General features: G+C 47.9%; 1 protein-coding gene across 2 annotated transcripts in view; it reads left to right on the top strand.

Annotated features, from left to right (window-relative positions):
* CAP2 (cyclase associated actin cytoskeleton regulatory protein 2) overlaps positions 1-15236 on the top strand; it is a 1372251-nt gene that overhangs the window by 106799 nt on the left and 1250216 nt on the right. The window contains exon 2 of one of the 2 annotated variants that reach the window (XM_069613603.1): positions 2280-2362. The exons of the other annotated variant lie outside the window; for it this stretch is intronic. The gene's annotated coding sequence lies outside the window, so the exon portion shown is untranslated. The remainder of the gene's footprint in view (positions 1-2279; positions 2363-15236) is intronic. 2 annotated transcript variants of the gene reach the window in all.

Below are 15236 nucleotides of genomic sequence, written 5' to 3'. Positions count from 1 at the left end.
CATATACTCCTATCGCCAGCACACCTGCAGATTCTGCTGGAAGAGGTGCAGATCCTTCAAGAAAAGGGCGCCACAGAAGTCGTCCCCATTCATCGGGTAAACAAGGTTATTTATTCAGTGTACTTCCTTGTACTCAAAAAGGATCTCACCATGCGCCCTGCATTAGACTTGCGCCCAGTAAACAAATTTGTCAAGCCACAAAAGTTCAGAATGACAACATTGCAGGAAGTAAGCCCTCTGTTGAAGCAGGGGGATTACATGGCAACACTGGATATGAAAGATGCATACTTTCATATTTCAATGTGGCCAGCGCACAGAAAGTACCTAAGGTTCATGATGGAGAACAAGCACTGACAGTTCAAAGTTCTCCCCTTTGGCATTGCCTCAGCCCTAAGGGTGTTTACGAAGGTACTGGCGGTAGTAGCGGCTCACCTACGCAGACAGTCCATTCCAGTCCATTCCAGTCTACCCTTCCCTCGATGACTGGCTAATAACAGGGAATTCGTACGTAACATGCCTTTCAAATACCCAGAAGTCAGTGGATCTACTCTACATTTTTGGATTCTCGATTAACGAGAACAAGTCCAGTCTAGACCCCAGCCAAATCAAACAATTTCTGGGGGCTCTAATTCAGACCGAAGACGGGCTTATCTTCCCCTCCAATGAGAGGGTTCAAAACATGCTGTTCCAGATCCCTCACTATGTAGCCAATCGCAAGGTGACCGTACGCAAGGCCAGGCGACTCTTACGGATGATGGTATTGTGTATCTATCTAGTCCCACGTGTGCGTCTGCGCACGCGCACCATACAAGAGTGGCTCTCGAGCCAATGGTGTCAGGCCAGCGGACAATGGGACGATCTAGTGGTTGTGTCGGCAGCCCTCGTTCAGTCTCTGGGTGGGGGGGCTCAGCTCCTTCACCAGACGGTGCACGGCGTGTGGTCCCCAGCGGTAGCAAACAACCACATAAACCTGTTGGAACTGTTAGCAGTATTCAAGGCCCTGAAGGCATTCCAAGCAGATCTCCAGGGGAAGACAGTCCTAGTCCTCATGGACAGTACCACGGCCATGTATTACCTGAACAAACAAGGGTTCACTCACTCTCCAGCGCTATCCAAACTGTCTCAGAACATATGGAAGTGGGCTCTCAAACACAAGATGTTCCTCCTGCCACAACACATTCCAGGGGAACTCAATCTTTTGGCAGATGGGCTCAGCAGAGACTTCCTACTTCCCGAAGAGTACTAATGGCAGTTACACACAGACCTTGTTTTCAACGTCTTCGCAAACTGGGGCCTCCCAGAGATTGACTTGTTTGCAACTCTGGAGAACGTGCAATGCCCAGATTATGCCTCCAGGTACCCGTAGAACCGCTCCAAGGGGAATGGTCTCTGGATAACATGATCAGCGAAATTTGTCTCCGCTCCCACCCCCCCAAAACCCCTCCCGACTCCCCTACTCAACAAGATAGTGCACAAGATGCACCAGGAACCAGTAGTGCACAAGATGCACCAGGAACCAGTCACAATGATTCTTGCGGCCCTCCAACCCTGGTTCTCTCACCTGATGGCAATGGCAGTCGCACCTCCGAAGAAGCTGCCATGCCCGTACAACATGCTGTCACAAGACAGGGGAGAGACACTTCATCCATGCCCGCATTTCTGAGCGTGATAACGTCACACTCACCCGCAAATCCACACAAATGGCGCTTGAAACTTCATTTCATTTGCGCTCAGCCAAGAGAGAAGGAATGATCCTCCTTAATCAAGTAAGTACTAAGGCTTGGGTAGTGCAACTTGACTGGTCTATTTGTACATAGAGACTAAAACCTGTTATTATGAATAAGAAAAGGGTATTTTCACCTACAAAAGTAGACCATTTTTTAAAGTTTAACAAATTGAAATAGTGCTTGTTCTTCTGGCAAGTTTGAAAAATCAGAACTGTTTTGACTAACACCAGCAAAGGGCACTTATGAAGTAGATGAAATAGATGCAGTAATGCTTTAAAAAATGTATTTCCGCTTGAAAAATACACCATGTTTAAGAGTTGAACACTTTGAATTAGTGCTTTCTCTTCTGGCATTTAAAAAAATTAGAATCTTTTTGGCTCTATCAAATTAAAGGTATTTAAGACACATTATGAAAGAATAAGGATTGTGTCCATAAGGTTCCTCACACAGCATTGCAAATAAATATTTTGAAACTGTAAAAAGATTATATTTACAGACAGTAAACCCCCAAACATCTTAATTTTCCTTTCCCATGTGAATTGTAATTCACAGCTTTCAAGAAATTGGAAGTCCACTAAACTTTAATAGAAATCCAAAAATAAGGATTAAAGCTGAAGCGCCAAAATACTGTTAAGGTAAGAGAGACAACTATCAATGCTATTTTGTTGAGCCCTTCAAAAACTCTCTTCTGCTTTGAATATAATAGCAAATTGCTTTACACCAAGTTTTACTTTTATTTTTCATACTTTTATTTCTTCCTTAATTTCAGAAAAAAATAATCTTGATTTAAAAAATACTCACCTCCTGAAGATCCACATGTTAAGTGGTGAAACACGTGTTGGAAGTTATTTCTTTTTCACAATTGAAACTTGTATCACAATCAAGAATTGCACAAAAATGGAAAACTGAAAAGGTTATTTCTTTCTCACAACTGAAACCTGAATTACAATAAATTGCACATAAATTGAAAACAGACTACTTTTGTCATCCTTTACGCATGAACAACGAAAATAAACTTTTTCTGTCCTATATTGTCCTGTACCTGACTCGCCTACTAGACTCTGGCCTGGTTTTCATTTCCTTAAAGGTCCACTTAGCTGCACTTTTAGCTTGCACCACGTCTCGAAAATTCCAGTGATCAAGGCTTTTATGGAGGGGTTAAGAGACTTCATCCCCACCCAGCTCCCGAATGGGACCTGAATGTTGTACTGATTAGACTAATGGGACCTCCCTTTGAACCTATGCATAAGGCTAGCCTTAAAGAACTCACTTAAAAGACAGCCTTCCTGGTGGCAGTTACATCAATTAGGGGAGTTAGTAAACTGCAGGATAAGGTTGTCCTGGGCACTCGCCCACGGTTTGCGCCTACATTTATTTCAAAGTTTCATGTGAACCAACCAATGGAACTACCCACCTTCTTCCAAAACCCCACTAACGTGGCAGACGGAAGCCTCCACACACTGTGAGGAGAGCAGTGATTTATTATCTGGAGGAAACAAAGCCACTAAAAAAGACGAAACAGTTTTTAGTTTCAGTGGCAGCTGGTAGAGAAAGGGATCCTAAACTGCATCATACTGTGCTACACTCTTGACAAGAGAGATCTGCCCTTCAAGCCTAGAGCACATTCTACTTGGGGCACGGGGGCTTCCATAGCATTCATTGCAAATCTTCATCTTGAGTCCATTTGTAAAGCAGCAACCTGGAGTTCTGTACACGCCTTTACACAACACTACTGCCTAGATACTCACTCTAGGTCTGATTCTCAGGTGGGACATGTGGTGCTAAGACATCTTTGTTACTGTCCTTCACACCTCCCACCACCATCTGTGAGTACTGCTCGCTAGTCTATGCACAGCATGTTATTTAAGCAGATTAACAAGCATCAAAAGACCTGCATTACTTACCGTGATGGCATTTCTGATGATTGTATCTGCTTAGATTCACATGCGCCCACCCTTTTTCCCCTCTTGGAGTCGAAGGAACATAGACATCTTACACCTCTCTCTCTTTCGGTACTCAAGATGGTCATAAGGCTCCCTCAGCGCAGAAAAAACACAATCGGAGGGACCTTGACACGTGAGAGATTTTGGGTACACTACACGTCACGTTAGGGATAGTCGACGTACCCTTTCGATCCTCGAAAGAAAGATGCGCTACTCCGCGATTACCACTAGATGTCGGACTATATGCACAGCATGTGAATCTAAGCAGATAAAATCATCAGAAATGCTATTATGGGAAGTAATGCATGTCATACATCCTCACTGCAATATTTGCACATAGGTCATGTTTTCGTGTTCGATTCCTTCCAGGTGTGACTAAAAAGTATTTTAGATGGAGGATTCCCAAACGGAATTTGACATACAAGGCCTGTTAACCAGTTAAAATAAGGTTCAAGGCCCAATTCAGTTTTTGTCCTAAATATTGTTTAACAAGTGGTATGTCATAATCTCCATTCAATAGGTCCACTAGTGCCCATTCCCATTAGGATTTCCTCACAGATTGCAGGGACGTTTGTACAGTTGTGTCTGGACTTTCCCATAAGTGTCCCATCTTAATCTTTGATAGTATGCCTCACATGAGTAAACCCAGGCCAAGGTTTAGCATTTCTCCATTTTAGACCATCTCCAGCATTTCAGCCCTGTATACCTCTAACTCTGCTCTTCTCCATAGCTTTTAGGCCATAGCTGTACTCATCTAATTCATATAGCATATTCAATGCTCATCTCTCTCGCCTAATTCTTATTTAAGTGGGTAATGCCAGCAAGTGCTTACAAAATTTATTTTCACAAGAAACAAAGCAGTTAAATTTGTGAAAAGCCCCACAATTTCGATCCATGACAAACAGATGGCTCTAGATCTGAACCATGTGAACCTCTAAGGTTGAGTCCACGCTGGACCCCCAAATCTATTAGAAAAACTCATGGTTTCTTTACTTCCCTTTTTAAAAGTAAGGTCTGATTTTACGATTTGGTTTTGCCAGTTCCTTTTGCAGTTAAAACGCTCCAAGGTAATCCAAATATTTGACTTGCTCAACCAAAGTACCATTAAAAGCAAGACTCAAAGGTGGTGGACGTTTCCAATGGCAAGTCATAATATTTGTCTTAGAGGCATTAATAATTAGCTACTTGATGTTACACAAATCAAACGCTTTTCTCAAACCAAAGGTCGAGGTGGACAACCGGACCTCATTGACAATAATATCATATGTTATATTTCTAAGCAGTCTACTGAGAGTTGTGATGTATTGTATTGTACTTGTCATTTATATAGCGCATTTTACCATTATCATAGTGTCAATACGCTGGTAGTGGGCATGCCCTCGTGGACCAAAGTCCAGACTGTTGGAGGTCCTCGAGTAAGATTAGACTCTGTGTGTACATTCAGTCAAATAAGGTTTAGCCGGGCTGACCAGGTTCCGATAGAGAGAGCAACCCATGCGGTTCGGCATGTGGATGGGTGCTGAGAAAAGTCAGGAGGTGGCGCAAGTGCTAGAGACTCGCTGTGTGTTCAGTGTCGCCGAATTTGTCATAGGTCTTCGCTGCATTCTAATGTCGGAGGTATTGAGACGGCAAATTCTTTGAACAGCACGACCACATTTTGTCGTAGTCTTGCTGTATTCTGATGTGTGCGGGTAGCCATGCCTGCAGCAAGTAGCCACTGGAGTGGTGCATTATAGGTACCGAGCAGATTCTGTGGTCATTTTTTTTGTTATGCGCCCGCTCAGGTAATGGCTTCTTCTGTTGATTCTTGCGGCTGCGAGAAAATGGTTAGTGACCGTCTATGCTCCAACTATTTTCAATAAGTTCTTGATTGTCTTTCTGGAGTAATGCACGAGGGACCACCACCTGGCCTTCTGGTGCGAGACATAGCCATGGCACAATTCCTTCTATGACCATTCCCTGCAGTGAATCCCAATCTGTCCGATTGCGATGGTGGTGATGGTGATTCCGGTTGAGTGGTAAAGGGTGGGATAGCGAGGAGGAGAGCTGGGCCCTATCAGAGGTTTCTGGGGGGTTGGTAGTGGATGATTTTCTTCTGAAGGAGCTAGTGTCCTGTATTATGGAGGGCTCAGTGTGTGATGCACATGGCTTTGAAGGTTGCTCTTAGGATAACAGGGAGCCAATGTAGTACTCTGAGTGCAAGGATGATATAGGAGCAGTCTGGCTGCTGAGTTTTGGATTTGTTAGAGTTTCCTGAGATGGCGTGCTGGAACGGCGAGATAGAGTGAATTGGCATAGTCTAGGCGGGAGATGATGGCCAGTATTGAGGATACTCTTTGAGGACAGGAGAGGTATCCTATCTGTTCCTTGCACTGAAGTCCTGTTAAAAACAACCATTGACAAAGACAACAGTTTTTGCTTGTGTATAGGCAAGGTTTTGAGGACTGCTATCATATGCTCAGGTGATCGTACCATGTTACTGCTGTTGACATCTTTTGGCCAGGCATTAGTTCTGGCAGTGCCTGACATATGTCTATCCCACCCCTACTCAAAAGCTAAAATTGTTGCTTTTGCCACTGCTAGTTTGTATCTGTAATGCATAACCAGTAGTGCAAAGCCATCGTCTGTAGAAACGTTTCATATCACACTTGGATGTTGTCTTGTAAGAGTTGGGCATGGACTGCCATTGTGTACCTTGTTCTATTACTAAGAAGTAGAAAATGAGCATTGCTGAGGGAAGATGAACTCCAAGGAACAGCTTGGAAACGGCCACACTGGGACTTGTGGTACTGACAAGCCGCAGATGCTAGGGCATTAAAAGAAATAGGTGCGTTTGCAGGGATTTTATTAGCCTTCTTCTGGCCACTTAGGTGGCAGGGGCAGTTTTAGATCGTGGTAATTCTAGCGACCACCCAGAATGCCACCATCCTATGTGCCATCAGGGATGCTGGAAAGGTTACATGAACATCATATTTGGCGCTTTTGCAAGAAGAGGGGAGCCAAAATAGCACTCCTCATTGGGCGTCCTAAGCTTTTGCATTGCTCCTGGTAGGTGGAGATGAACCAATGGAGCGTCAGGCTCTCGGCTGGAAATAATCTTATTACAGACTTCTAAACATGCTCCCAGGTCATTAAGGGGCCATGGGCCCTCAGACACACACTTGAGTGTTTGAATGTTGTCCCTTAAATGAATCCTTACATGGCCACCAAACCTGGGCAAAATTCCAGAGGCCTTCGATATTCTGCATCTACAGGATAAATATTTCACTGCTTGAACACAAAAGGAGACACACTGACATCATTGCACAGTGCAGCTAGAAGAAAAACCTTTGTTTTGCTAAAACATGCCTCCCACCTTTTTGTCCTAGAAGCATAAAACGGTTTCATTTTTTTAAGCAATACATTGTAGTGCTGATTCTTTCGTTTTTTTTTTTTTAGTGGTGATCTGCAGTAGTGCCTATGGGGCCACAAGCATTGTGTTGTTTTGGTGGAGAGCTGTTTCCTGGCTCTTGCACATAGAGGGCCACAATGAGTTCATTAAATCCTTGCACTATCATACTGGCATCGGATTTTCTGACCTGCTGTGTACAAGCATTGAAGTCTCAGTGACCCAGTTAAGATTCATTTTTATTTATGTGAATATTCTTTGGGACTAATGATGTAATTATACAATATTTAACATTTGTTTCATTTAATAGTATTTTCTCCCTTTCATGCCAGGCACATATTCTAATAGAAAACTTGCCTCTGACTGGTAGGCTTTTTCTTTGGTTACAAAGGTAATATCCCATATAAAGATGACTTTACTTTTGTTTAGAAGCCATGCGCCCCCTCGATCCCCCTGCAAAACTGTTTCATGATGTTTGAGCACTCTTCCTATAATTATTTCATCCCGCTTTTAAAGGACTCATCCTTCTTTACATGGACATCACTAAATGTCTTTTAGTAGAAGCGGCTGGACCACTGTTGTATGCAAAGTCTTCGGAATGCTTCTGTTCCAGCTGATGTGGCTTCCAGATTATAACAAAGATTGCCCACTCTTCAGGAAGTCTTCATTCTATTAAAGACAAGGAGGCAAGTATTATGCTTTACTTTCTTTAATACTGCCATGCAGCATTTCAACACTTTTTTCAAAACTGAAACATTTGTGCACTTTTTTCCAACTTTAAAGAAAAAAGACATCAAATTTGAGAGGTTTTGAAGTTCCATAGACAAGGTCCCATCCAAAACTACGCCCCCCATGATCCTCTGGGGCTTAGTAATCCTCACCTCTCCTCCTCCACCTATCGTGGCTCAGGTCCCAGTATAAGAACCCTCCATTTTAAATATCCTCCTCTTTCTTTGCCTTAGCTGTAACGCAAACTTTAACTGTTATTCAATTCAACTTGACGAAGAACAAACTGGAACTGTCTCTTGAACTGTAACTGGTTAGATCTCTTGGACCACTCAAGCAAACTTCCTCGAAACATCGACTTCCACATTCTATTCAAGTCGTCTTCTGATCGTCTCCTACAATAGATGGAGAATAGATTGTGAGAGTGGGAAAACACTATCTGAACATTAAATAATACATAGGTTCAGATTGTCACATTTACCGGGTGGGATATAATGCTCGCCTCCTTGTCTTTAATAGAATGAAGACTTCCTGAGCTGTAAGCGTGGGCAATCTTTATTCTATGACAAGACATGAGGCTTGCATTATGCTTGTTCAAAGCTTGCCACCACAGCATTTGTTATGTCAGATACAGGCTTAAAATAAAAGGTCTTAAACGTTGACTCAGAAGACCAATTAGCCGATTTCATTATATCTTGCAGTGATACCGCGGCAGTAAAGGCTTTAGACGCCATAGCACCCCTTGCTGAATGCGCACCAAATACGGACAGGTCTATCCCTGCCCACTGCCTCACTTTGCGCACCCATCTAGCGATCGTCGCCGCTGCTACCGCAAGGTTAGGCTTCCTGCGTGCTATAAGCAACTGGTTTACCCCTCGCGGTCTAAGTTGCGCTGTGACGCTTTCGTAATCCTTAATGCATTGCGCAACGCATAACTTCTTATTCCCCATAAAATAGGGATATGAAATGACTCGGTAGTCTGTTTTAGTTCTTTGTTATGTTAAACGCTACTCCTTTTGGATAAAAAAATCTTCCTTTCGATTTCCAGCGCTTTAACATCTGATACTCTTCGGCATGCTGCAAGGCACAATGACAACGCCAGCTTGCCTGATAATTGTGATCGTCAAAGACTTTTGTTAGCTGGCCAGTTAAGGAAAAGGTCAAAAACTACTCTAACAACCCATAGTACTGCGTATTTTGGCCGTGGAGCCTTCCTCATCTTTATGCCACTCAACAATCGCAGGACTCCGGGGTGTTCCCGCACTGCAATCCCGTCCACTTTGTCGTGTCCTGCTGAGATGGCAGATCTGAACACTCCTATTGTCCTAAACGCACTTCCTTCTTGAAATTTAGCCCCTAGGAAGTTAAGAACCTGCACTACAGGGGTTGAAACGGGATCCACACGTTGGTCTGCGCACCACAGAGACCAGGCCTTTCATGCACTACTATAGCTCCTAATGGTGGAAGGCGCCCAGGAGTCCTTGATGCATTCTGCAGCGAGTTGCGAAATTCCTGGCAACTCCCATTTTCTCCTGAAATCCTGCAGATCATCAATTGGAGCTTGCTGGATATTATCAGAAGGTGTGACTGGCCGGTTGGACCTAGAAGAAGGTCCTGCTGATGTGGAACTATCCTCGGAAAATCTGAAGAAAGTTCCATCGCTACTGAAAACCAGGGCTGTGATTTCCAGAGCGGTAGCACCATCACAAGCTCGGCCTGTTCTCTGCGCACTTTCGCTAGCGCTCTCGTGATCATGATAAACGGAGGGAAGGCATAATGGAGAGCTCTGTATGGCTCATAATGGAGGGCGTCCGTACCAGCTGCACCCGGGTCTATCCTCCAGCTCAAGTACTTCTGCGTCTGAGCATTCAATCTGGACGCGGATAGATCTATCTGTACTGGGCCCCAGCGTTCTTGTATCCTCTCGAACACTCTTGGATGTAGTTTCCAATCGCTGGAGTCTACCAGATACCTCGAGTTCCAATCTGCCACTTCGTTGAGGTTCCCGGGCAGGTACTCTGCTGACACCGCAATCTGGTGTTGGAGGCAATAATGCCAGAAATCTTTTGCTAATTCTGCCAGCAGCTTCGAATTCGTCCCCCCTAACTTGTTTATGTAACGTACTACTGAAATATTGTCCATTTTTTCACAGCATCTCGCCTTGTCTTTCGTGAAGGCGCGCACTGCAAAGGAACCTGCCAATAATTCGAGGCAGTTGATATGCAGGTGCAATTCCTGCTCTGACCATTTCCCTCCTGTTTCTATGTGCTCACACCTGGCTCCCCATCCTGACCTGCTTGTGTCTGATTCTAGAACTAGGTCTGGGGCGTCTCCAAATATCGCTCGCCCGTTCCAAGCGTCCATATTCTGGAGCCACCAGTGGAGTTCTGTAAGTGCTTCGCTGTCTAAGGTCACCAACTGTTGGTACCCTGCTCCTTGTCGTAAATGTCTGATTTTAAGACGTTGGAGAGCTTGGTAGTGGAGAGGACCAGGAAATATCGCTTGAATCGAGGCCGCTAGTAACCCTACTACTCTGGCTAGACACCGAAGCGAAATAACTTTTTTCGCTATTATCACTCTGAGCTCCTTCTTTATCGCCCTCACTTTGTGTTGAGGGAGCTCGAGAACTGCTTTCGTCATATCTATCGTGAAGCCTAGAAACTCCAGCTTCTGCACTGGGTTTAGCTGAGATTTGTCTAAATTCACTAAGAATCCGAGCGAGGACAAGAGTGTGAAGATCCATTTCACATCTCTGGAGAGAGCATTTTTGTCTGAGTCTAGAACGAGAATATCGTCTAGATATATAATGATCCGAATTCCCCTTTCTCTTATGGCGGCCGCCACTGGCTTCATCACTTTGGTGAAAGCCCATGGCGCAGACGCTAGGCCGAAGGGGAGGCATGAAAAACACCATATCTGCCCTTTCCACTTGAAGCGGAGATATTTCCGGAATTCTTGAGCTATGGGAATCGTGAGGTATGCGTCTTTGAGATCTAGACGTGCCAAGAAGTCTCCTTTTCGGAGGAGATCTTGCAGCAGATGGATGCCCTCCATCTTGAAGTGGTTGTACTGCAGCCATGCATTCAAGCTTTTTAAGTTTATAACCGGCTGCGTCTTGTCCCCCCTGTGGACCAAAAACATGTTGCTGAGGAAACCTGGCCCTCCTTGCCAATCGCGCTCCATCGCATTTTTCTACGCTAAGCTGCATAGTTCACTGTGCAATAGTGTTGCTTCTGCGCTTGCCATATATATGGGATGTGGATCTGAATGTTGGACAGGATTTCCTACAAAGTCTAGGTGCAATCCTGCAACAGCTTGAAGCACCCATGCATCGCGCGACAATGCTCGCCATTCGCTTAGAAATTGGAGAGTTCTCCCTCCTATTCTCGTGTCTGATTTACTCACCGCTGGTGGTATTGGGTTGCCGATAAGATCCTCTCCCTCTACGTCCTCTCGGGAATCTGGTTCTGAACGGGAAGAAGGTATCTTGCTTCCCTTCCCAGTATTGGGCACGCTGTCCTTGGGGTCTGCGATGATAGTTATATCGACCAGACTCCACCCCTGTGTCGTCCGGTCCCGGAAAAAACACGTCCAGGAAAGATCTTCTTTATTGAGGTCTGCACTCGCTCTAATGATGAGTATGTGCCTACAAATTGCGCCATCTCTTTTGCGAAAGCTTCGCGAAAGAGGAGCCCTTTAGCGTTTTCACCTGCCTCGTACGAGGCTAGGTCGCTTAACTTCCCGTCTATTTTTAACAGGACTCCTCGCCTTCTTTCGGCTGAGAGGGCACAGTTGGCGTTGCCCAGGAGACACACTGTTCTTTGGGCCCAATTACCAAGAGCCAGGGGATCTACCGGTGTTCCTGTGTCTTGGGCTTTTTCAGCCAGGTCCATTATTTTCGCTAAAGGACCTGCCATGTCCAAAAGCTTGTCCTGGCATCCCCTCCCAGCGCGGTCAACTCCCTTCCTGATGTCACACGCTGATTTTGTCACAAAAGTGACCATCTTGGGATCTAAATCTGGAGTGTCAGCAAGTTTTCCTGGAAACTCCGGCCTGGGACACTCTGATCTCATGCGAGAGCGTACCTCTCTATCGAGCGGCTTCCGTATATGCTGGGACATGTATGCCGCTACTCTGGGTGATGGCACCCATTCAGAAGACTTTGGATGTCTGATGTCCTTTGGATCAAACATATCAATGATGTTCTCTACTTCTTGAGGGCCGGGGTCCTCTTCTAAATTCCTAGAGGTATCGTCTTCTCCTTCTCCCTCGTCATCGGGCGAATTGCCCTCATCATGATCCCCTGCATTATTCACCCCTGGGGCAGGGGGTCTGTCCTGGGCTGCTTTTTGCTTTCCCAGGAAGGCTCTCTTTAGCCTGGCGACAGAGTCGCTCATGTCTTGGGGAGCAGTATCCTCCCTTCCGCCTGTGCTCGGGGGGGGGTCACAGAGTGCTTACTCTTCCGAGCTACTTTACACCCATTAAGGTCAACCCCTTCTGGGGGGTGTCTGTCTGACGGTCCTTCATCAGGGCTTTCTGCCCGTCTTTTTCTGGCAGCAAGCTGCGCTATTTGCTCTGCCATAATTGCCTCCAGAATTTCTAGCCTTTCTGTAATAGGCTTAACCCCTAGAGAGGGGGGGGCGTGGCCTGGAGTCGATGGCGAGCAGAGGCTGATTCGCCGAGCTCCGGCCGAGACGCCGTTTCCGAATCATTTATCTCCGGCTTCAGCGGGTTAGCAGCCCCCTGAATAGAACGCAGCGGTGTGTGAGGCGATCCCACATAAATCCTCCTCGAGGGGTCGGACTCTCCGGCCCCCCAGACGCCGGCGCTGATCACCGAACGCACTCCCTCCCCCCGCCGCGCCTGGATCCAAGATGGCGGCTCACGGAGTCTAGCGAAGCCTCCGCATAGCACCCCCGCCAGCACATCCAGGCGGGGAACACCGCGGAGGAGCATCACAGCGGAGCGGCCCCCATCCCAACACCTGACCGCGGCTGGCACCCGATCCTCGCCCTACTCCCCTACCACCACTTCGGAAGGCCCCGGTCGACACTACGTGCCGGAGTTGCCCTATTTCCGGAGCTCCACCGAGGCACAAACTGCATTTTGGAGACGGCGGTGGGGAGCTCACCTGCCTCCAACTTTCTCCCCTCTACCGGAGACCCAGTCGAAAACGAACACGCCGCGTGCTCCGGGGTCAGGAGCACGCGGCGACACCATCGGCCTCCCCCTACTGGGCCTACAATCTTCTGCAGGGAGGCCGCTGCCGGGTGGCCGGTCCGGAGGAGCTGCTGGGGCACTGGGCCGCTGTGGCCCGTTGCTTCGCCCGGTGTCCCGGAATCAGGAATGGCCCGGAGGGCCGCGACGAAGCGCCAACCCACGGAGCAATCGTGAGCACAGCCCCGGCTGCACTCCCCAACCACAGCCTGCATCGTCCATGCAGCCGGGCCGCCCAACTGGACTCCTCCACCAGGGGGGGACAACTCCGGCCTTCCCCCTCCTGAGCCTACATTCAACTGCAGGGAGGCCACCGCTCGGTGGCTGAGCCGGAGGAGCTGCTGGGGCGCTGGGCCACTGTGGCCCGTTACTTTGACCAGGCCTGGAAATCGGAAACGACCCGGAAAGCCGTGACGGTGCGCCGAGCCAAGGAGCAACTGTGAGTACGGCCCCAACTACCCTCCCCAACCACAGCCTGCATTGTCCCCGTGGTCGGGCGGCCCAGCAGGACTCCCTCACCAAGAGGGGACAACTTCTACCCTAAGCGCCCCAACACTATCACCCCTAAGCCCAGGGACAGCGACGCAGGTGCTAGGATAGCGGATAGAGCACCTGGAAGTACGGAGGAGCGCCCCACCTCATGCGCCCTGGACAGCCTCCAACTACTGAAACAACAACTTCCCAGGGCACAACCCACCCTAGAACACCGCTCCGGGCTACACAAGAGAGCGGCCCCGAACTTCACCCCTCCAGACTCAAGACTTCGGGGCAACCACTATTACGTCCCCAACATGGCCGCCAAAAATAAAACCAGGGCCGCCACCATGGACTCCTTTGTCTCAGCCAGGGCGAAGACTCCCACCCAAGCCAGGGCCAGCTCCACCGAAACCATTCGCTCACAAGAGACGGACCCCAAAGATAACCACTCCCAGATAATGGATGCTATTGCCTCATTAAAGACCCACATCGACTCCAAGATAGACGAGTTTAAAATAGACATACAACTCATTCGCCAAGATGCCCGCAACTTAACGGAAAGGGTGACGGCCATGGAGAAAACCACAGAGGCGGGGTCCGCGGCCGCGGCGACCCTACAATCTGAAGTTTCGGACCTGAAAAGGAAGGTCACATTCCTAGAAGAAAGGGCGGAGGAGGCCGAGGGCCGGGCCAGACGAGGGAACATCAGAATCTTAGGTATCCCGGAGGGGAATGAAGGCCTAAATACCACGTCCTATGTTGAAACCCTGCTGCTACAGGAAATTGGGGCCGGCAAATTGACTCAGGGATTTTCGGTGGAGAGGGCCCACAGGTCCCTACAGAAACGACCCCCCCCTGGATCACACCCACGGCCAATTATAGCCAAGATACTAAATTTCCAGGACAGGGAAACCATATTAAGATATTCCAGGGAAACAGGCCCTATCACACGGGGCGAAGCTAAGATTTCCATATACCCGGACTACACCCAGAAAGTACAAAGGGAGAGGAACTCGTTTGTTCCGGTCAAAGCGAGGCTTCGCCAACTGAACCTTAAATATAGACTGCTGTACCCGTCCCGCCTGAAAGTTATCCACAAAGGGCGAGCAATCTTTCTCGAAAATCCAGAAGCGGCCAACATGTGGCTAGAAGACAATAACCTTGCCGACGGTGCAGATAACCCAGGTGGGGAAGACTGAACCCTGGGGGAGCAGGGCTGGACCCCAGGGACCCCCCACACCACCCACACATGAAGCATAAACAGCCGGACCCAAGCAGGTAACTCAATTAACAGTATATCACATGGAAACGACCCTCGTTTGGCCTCGCCGCCTCGCAGCAACCCCGCCCCCAGCGAAAGAACCAACCGGGCGAGTTTCTGCCCGACCCAACTCGCGCCCGACTCCCGGATGGGCACAGACGGCGCGAGAGCGCCTGAGCACCGCGACATAGTTGTAGTCGCTGGGCGCACCAGTTTGAGTTATGTTATCAGTTCAGTTAGTACCATAGTCTTCGTTCCACTGATGCTTGAAAATACCGTGATGGCCACAAGATACGCTTCAAAAATTGATGAACCAGAGGCCTATCACTTACAACTTATCAATCACGCTCTGATGCCACACTGGGCCGCCGCGGCTGCCCCCCACGCCAAACTCAGAACACCACACCAATGGCATCACAACTCAATGTTATGACGTGGAACGTAAGGGGAATGGGCTCGTACCTCAGGAGGAACCGCATACAGTCCTACCTCAGGAG

This window comes from Ambystoma mexicanum, chromosome 5p (assembly GCF_040938575.1).
Source record: "Ambystoma mexicanum isolate Mex_15411 chromosome 5p, UKY_AmexF1_1, whole genome shotgun sequence".
In the NCBI taxonomy this organism is placed as follows: domain Eukaryota; kingdom Metazoa; phylum Chordata; class Amphibia; order Caudata; family Ambystomatidae; genus Ambystoma; species Ambystoma mexicanum.
Note: the sequence above shows the minus strand (reverse complement) of the source record. Positions and strands in the feature narration are given on the sequence as shown.